Consider the following 6,753-nt stretch of genomic DNA (forward strand, 5'->3'; position numbering starts at 1 on the left):
TACAGAAAATCTGCACACATACCTATACCTGCAGCCACACTTTCTAACTTCCTTACATATAAAATTTATAAAACCAAATATCTAATAAAGCTTGCCTAGAAATTGAGAAGCGTAAATTATGTATTAACTATAACCTAGAATGGAAGGTGACACAGATTATTCTGATGACAAAGAAAAAAGCTGGATTTTAATTAAAAAATAAATAACATTTGAATATTTATAATGTGTCAGACACTGCTATATTATTGTCTCATTTGATACTCACAAGTAACCCTAAAAGGTATATGTCATTTTTATCTATATACAAATCAGAAAACACAGATTTGAGAGTCAAGCCTAAAATAAGGCCTTCCCTGAGGTCAGAGAGAGTTTCCTGCTGCCCTTGAAGAAGTCAACCTATGAGTTCTACAGCGGCAAGGAAATGAATTTTGCCAATAAGCATGTGAGATGCTAAGAAGATCCTGGGCCTGGAATGAATCCCCAACATCTCAATCCCCTTGAGACCTGAACAGGGGACCAAGATAGGTTGTGCCTGGACTCCTGATCACAAAAACTGTGATATAATAAATATGTTTTATTTTAAAGTATTAAATTTATAATAATTTGTTTTGCAGCAATAGAATTAATACATCTGCCAAAGTTCACACACGTAGCAGGTGTGGAAATCAGAATTTGAAGCCAGCGCTGTCAGATCCCCAAAACCAACTAAATGCATAATTGCTATTATTTATGTTTGGTAGAAGAATGAAAAGATAGATAGATAAATAGATAGACAGGTAATAGATAAATGATAGATAAACAGATACATAAACAGTTGGGTAGATAGAGAAGATATACATTGTTATCTAACTTAGAAATACAGGACTTCCAAGCCTCTAGCATATTAAAACAAAAAACAAAAAACAAAAAACTTTTGTCACAAAGTCAGAGATGTAAAAGCCACAAAGGTTGTTTTTATCACTGACATAAGTTCTAAAAGGGGTCATTTAAACTCTAGGATATAAAAAAAAGAATGCAAAATTACCAGTAATGGATAATGCCTGTGAGAACACTATATAATAAATTTTAAAAATGAAGTAGAAGTAAGTGAGAATCTCTTTCAAGTCATGCTTTGAAATCCTAAGCTAATTTTTCTCTAAACAAACCTGACTTGACATTTTAATTTTGAAAAGTTTTATTTTTCCTAGGCAGCTCTGATATATTGTTCCTCTTTCCCTGAAAAGCCATTAATTCTTGGCTAGTGGCCCTGTTGCAGTGCTTATTGGATGTGAGCATGGAATTCGGAATCAGACAACATAGGTTCAAGTAATGCTAACACTTATTGGCATATGAACTTAGAGTATCCTTTAACTACCAAAATCTCACTTTCACATTTGTAAAATGGAAATGATAATAACAGTTCCTACCTGTCCATGTTGCTCTAACTATCAAATGCCATGGTGCCTTTAAATTGCTTAGGATATGTCCATGGCATTGAATGCTCATAAATAAGTTTCCTCTGGGTATTATTTTTATTATTGGTAGATAATTCATGTTCAGGCACAAGGACTGAGAGCAACTGGCATGTGCAAGGAGCAGTTATCATAACAGCTGAAGTCATAATGATTTCAGTATCAGAAATGATCACACTTCTCAGGTAGATTTTAAAGATCTCAAGAACAGATTCATGTTTAACAAACATCTGCTATGTGCTACGAACAGTGGCAGACATTCATATCTTGTGAGTCATTTTCTTAATCTCCACCCAAACTCTCAAGGGTGTGCATTAATGCTACATTTTCACATGGGGAAACACCTATAGATAAAGAGGTCCCGATGATCTAGGACAGACAAAGTACAAAACTAGGTTTTTCTTTGTTTCTGTTGTTTACACACAGTGAACAGCAAAGCCCTAAATTAAAATTAAGATTTCTTTTCAGTATCACTCCTAAAGCAGTGTTTCTCAAACTTGTAACACAAGCAAAGCAATAGAAGCTATTGCCAGGTTGCTGTGAAAAATGTGTTGGATCATTTCTCTGCTGGCAAAGCTGAGTTAGATCTGCTAAGCACTCAGTTTACACAAAGGTAGCTCTAGAATTTGCTGAATCAGGGCTAGGTTCCCAGGTCTTTCGGCTGGTCCCACACTACTGTGTTTGGACAATATGCAAATCAGCCAAAAAGATGGCACAAACAGTTGGTACCAAAGAAAGGCAACTTGAGATACAGAATTACACAAATGAGTAGTATATAATACCCACACCCATCAAGCAAGAATGAAAAACTGAAATTCAAGTTTATGTCACTGGTGGGTAGAATGTCCAAATTTATGTTACCTGTATGTCTGTAAATGCAAAGACAGACAATGAATGGTTCAAGGCTAAAGAAATAACTAGAACCAGTGAACAATAACTGAATGAGTGAACAGGAAAGTATTTTAGGAACATATTTGAACCAATCTGTGTCATCATGGAGAGACTGAGAGTGATAAATGAAAAATGTTTATTACTGAGTATACCATGTACCATACCTTAGTAATACTGTGTTTCACATAATTCTGAGATTGCTCTGACTCATGCAACATGGCCTATAACATATATCCAGGCAAAACTACATGCTAGTCTATCCAAGATTTATATAAAAACAGTTATACTCATTTCAAAATGCCTGATATGACCCTCACTCAGAAGTCACTTGGAATTGTGTTTCCACTACTGAGGCTTAGGGGCTAGAAATCTCTTCTCTCCTATAGACAATGTTCATTCTCTCTGTATATCTTTTTTTTTTTCTCATTAAACTTTTGTTTTAATGGGTCTCAAAATTCTGTGACAGATTTTTGGTCAAGTTGTTTCCATTAAAAAGTACTGATTTTAAAAACTAGTAACTTAAAACTGCCACACACGCACACACAAAAAACAAATGGTCCACAAAACATTCTCCTTTCCTTCTGAAGGTTTTATGATGCATCGTTATCATTAACCAGTCTTTTACTATTAAACTTAAATGGCAAACTGACACACAGTTATTTTTTTTATAAAGATTTTATTTATTTATTTGACAGGGAGAGACATAGCGAGAGAGGGAACACAAGCAGGGGGAGTGGGAGAGGGAGAAGCAGGCTTCCCGCGGAGCAAGGAGCCCGACGTAGGGCTCGATCCCAGGACCCTGGGATCATGACCTGAGCCGAAGGCAGAAGCTTAATGACAGAGCCACCCAGGCGCCCCTGACACAAACAGTTCTGAGACCGTTCTTCCACCACTGATTAAGACTGGGGTGGCAGGTATTGGGGATAATATTCATTTAGCCTTCTGAGCTTTCTGGGCAGACTTGGTGACCTTGCCACTCCAGCTGCCTTCTTGTCCACTGCTTTGATGACACCCACAGCAAGCGTCTGTCTCATGTCACAAACAGCGAAACGGCCCAGAGGAGGATAGTCAGAGAAGCTCTCAACACACATAGGCTTTCCAGGAACCATATCAACAATGGCAGCATCACCAGATTTCAAGAACTTGGGACCATCTTCCAGCTTTTTTCCAGAACGATGCTCTATCTTCTCCTTCAGCTCAGCAAACTTGCAAGCAATGTGAGCTGTGTGACAACCCAGCACAGGTGCATATCCAGCACCGATCTGGCCTGGATGGTTCAGGATGATCACCTGAGCAATGAAGCCAGCTGCTTCCATTGGTGGGTCATTTTTGTTGTCACCAGGCACATTGCCACGATGAACATCTTTGACAGATACGTTCTTGACATTGAAGCCCACATTGTCCCCAGGAAGAGCCTCACTCAAAGCTTCATGGTGCATTTCAACAGACTTTACTTCAGTTGTAACATTGACTGGAGCAAAGGTGACCACCATGCCAGGTTTAAGAACACCAGTCTCCACTCGGCCCACAGGGACAGTACCAATACCACCAATTTTGTAGACGTCCTGGAGAGGCAGACGCAAGGGCTTGTCAGTTGGACGAGTTGGTGGCAGAATGCAATCCAGAGCTTCAGGCAGTGTGGTTCCACTGGCATGGCCATCTTTACGGGTGACTTTCCATTCCTTGAACCGAGGCATGTTAGCACTTGGCTCCAGCATGTTGCCACCATTCCAACCAGAAATTGGCACAAATGCTACTGTGTTGAGGTTGTAGCCAATTTGTTTAATGTAGGTGCTGACTTCCTTAACGATTTCCTTATATCTCTTCTGGCTATAGGGTGGCTCAGTGGAATCCATCTTGTTAACACCAACAATTAGTTGTTTTACACCCAGTGTGTAAGCCTGGGCATGCTCACGGGTCTGCCCATTCTTGGGAGATACCAGCTTCAAATTCACCAACACCAGCAGCAACAATCAGGACAGCACAGTCAGCCTGAGATGTGCCTATAATCATGTTTTTGATAAAGTTTCTGTGTCCTGGGGCATTAGTGATGGTCACATAATACTTGCTGGTCTCAAATTTCCACAGGGAGATATCAATGGTGATACCACGTTCACGTTCTGCTTTCAGTTTATCCAAGACCCAGGCATACTTGAAGGAGCCCTTTCCCATCTCAGCAGCCTCCTTCTCAAATTTTTCGACAGTTCTTTTGTTGATCCCACCACATTTGTAGATCAGATGACCAGTAGTGGTAGACTTGCCCGAATCTACGTGTCCAATGACGACAATGTTGATGTGTCTTTTCCTTTCCCATTTTGGTTTAGGTTGAGCGGTGGTTTTCACTATACCTGTGTTCTGGCGGCAAACCCATTGTGAAAAAGTCTCTGTATATCTTGCTATAGTGACCTACTTCTTCATCATTTGGATGAGTAAACCTTATCTGATTTATTCAAATACTGCCTATGTCTGCTCTTTGTATCCATATATTCATACTATTGACATTTGTCAAGAGACTCTTTGTTCAGACATGTCATTCCTAAAGTGGTTAATATTCTAATATCTCACATTAATCTACAAGGGAGAATCACTGCATACTTTTATACACAGATATATTAACATTTGATATACACAGATGTATACATACATTTTATATATATATTTAAATACACAGACACAGACACAAACACACAAATTTATTTTTCACTGAGTATCTTAAGGAGCTTCAGGTTTGGAGATGTTCCAACTCTAGGTTTGGAACTCCATTCAGCTCGGTTCCAATTACAATTAACTTTTTTTTTCTTTTCAAAATGTTAAGATTTTATTTGCAAAGCTTCTTTATTGTACAGAAAGTAAAAATGCTATTACAGTCTTGGTGTAACTGATAGCCACAGATGGTTTACTCACCAATCACAGCTCTCCATGCTACTGCAAGAGTCTTACATGAAAACCTAACAATGCTTACAATTTTGTTGGGGTGAAGTCCCCAAGCTGGATGGTGAATTTCCAAGAGGGACTAAATGGAGGAAGGTGGAATGTCATAAGAATGATTCTTTGGCTCTTTGGGTAGCGAGGTGTCCTGGGGTTTGTATCACAGCTACCTTTTTTTCAAAACAGCTACCAAATCCATATGAGCAGTCCAACCAAAATTGAACAGTTCTTTTTTTGTAGGTTATTCAGGGTCTTAATCATCTTCTCCTTCATCATCTGTTTCTCTCTTCCTCTATTCCCACTTTCTTCCCCCCCTTTTATCTGCATCTTGGTCCTCATTGTCTTCACCTTCATCAACTTCATCATATCCAAGTTCTATTTTTTCCCCACTGACTTCATCTTCATCCTCTTCGCCTTCCACATCTTTGTCTTTGTCTTTATCCTTTTTATCATCAAACTCTTCCTCCTCACCATCCTCATCCCCATCTTCTCCTTCATCCTCCTCTTCTTCATCCACACCAACCACCTTGGCATCTAAGTGAGGGGCTTCCCAATCCTCTTGTCATAGCTATCCAGGTAGGTCCATTGGGGCAGGAGTTTGAAGACACTCTCTTAGGAGTCATTCAGGTTCATAACCTCACAGTTAAATCTAGGCTTTTCAGATATTCCAACTTTTTCAAAGGCTCCAAGATGATATCAGTCTTTCAGTTTATTTCCACTTAAGTTTAGCAGTGTGAGATTTGGAAGTTTTTCTGCTAGCATGACCACATCTCCAAAGATTCTATTGTCACTAAGCTCAAGCTTTTTCAATTTAGGTAGTTTGGGAGATTTGAAACTGAAATCAAGCCTGCATTTATTAAACTAAGGAATTCTAAGTTCACACATTCAGCAGTTAAGCCCTCAATTTTCACATCATATGATTTGCAATTGTCCAGGACAAGTTCTCAGACAGCTGCTGGGGTCTAGTTCCTCAGCCCCAGCTGGATCTTCCTCTTCATATCTATGTTTCCTTCTTTCCCTCTCTTCAAACTTAACTTTGGATGGTGGGGGCAGAACACAGAGAGGCTTCCCAGCCTGCACAACAAGGGCCCTTGGGAGCGGTGTGCAGGCAGTTGAGCAGAGCCCCAGGAGCCCCAATTCACTTTTTTATGTGGGTTTTCTAACATATAATATTGTGGGAATCACATTGTGGTTATCTAAAAAAATGGCATAATTAATTTTTTTCAAATGCTAACATTTAATAGGATATATGTATCTTGTTTCTGAAATTTACACCTTAAAAAAAGTACATAATAATCTTAATTTCCAATGGGTATTTTAAATATTTCTTGTGATCTTTAATATTTTCTGCTAAATAAATGGATATGCAATCATAAGGAGTTGAGCACTATTATTTAACAAAATCGGGGACAGCTTTAATGATGTTATAATAAGTAAACAGATATCATCTGCACTGTAAAGCAGAAAAATTTCAAGCAGTTCA

At 38.8% G+C, this 6,753-nt stretch overlaps 2 pseudogenes; both read right to left on the reverse strand.

The window, feature by feature from the left end:
• Nucleotides 1–3,244: 3,244 nt before the first annotated feature.
• LOC118525799 (elongation factor 1-alpha 1 pseudogene) lies at nucleotides 3,245–5,469 on the reverse strand (annotated as a pseudogene).
• A 54-nt stretch (nucleotides 5,470–5,523) lies between these two features.
• Nucleotides 5,524–6,436, reverse strand: LOC118525797 (acidic leucine-rich nuclear phosphoprotein 32 family member B pseudogene; annotated as a pseudogene).
• Nucleotides 6,437–6,753: the final 317 nt, after the last annotated feature.

Source organism: Halichoerus grypus, chromosome 4 (assembly GCF_964656455.1).
Source record: "Halichoerus grypus chromosome 4, mHalGry1.hap1.1, whole genome shotgun sequence".
Classification (NCBI taxonomy): Eukaryota; Metazoa; Chordata; class Mammalia; order Carnivora; family Phocidae; genus Halichoerus; species Halichoerus grypus.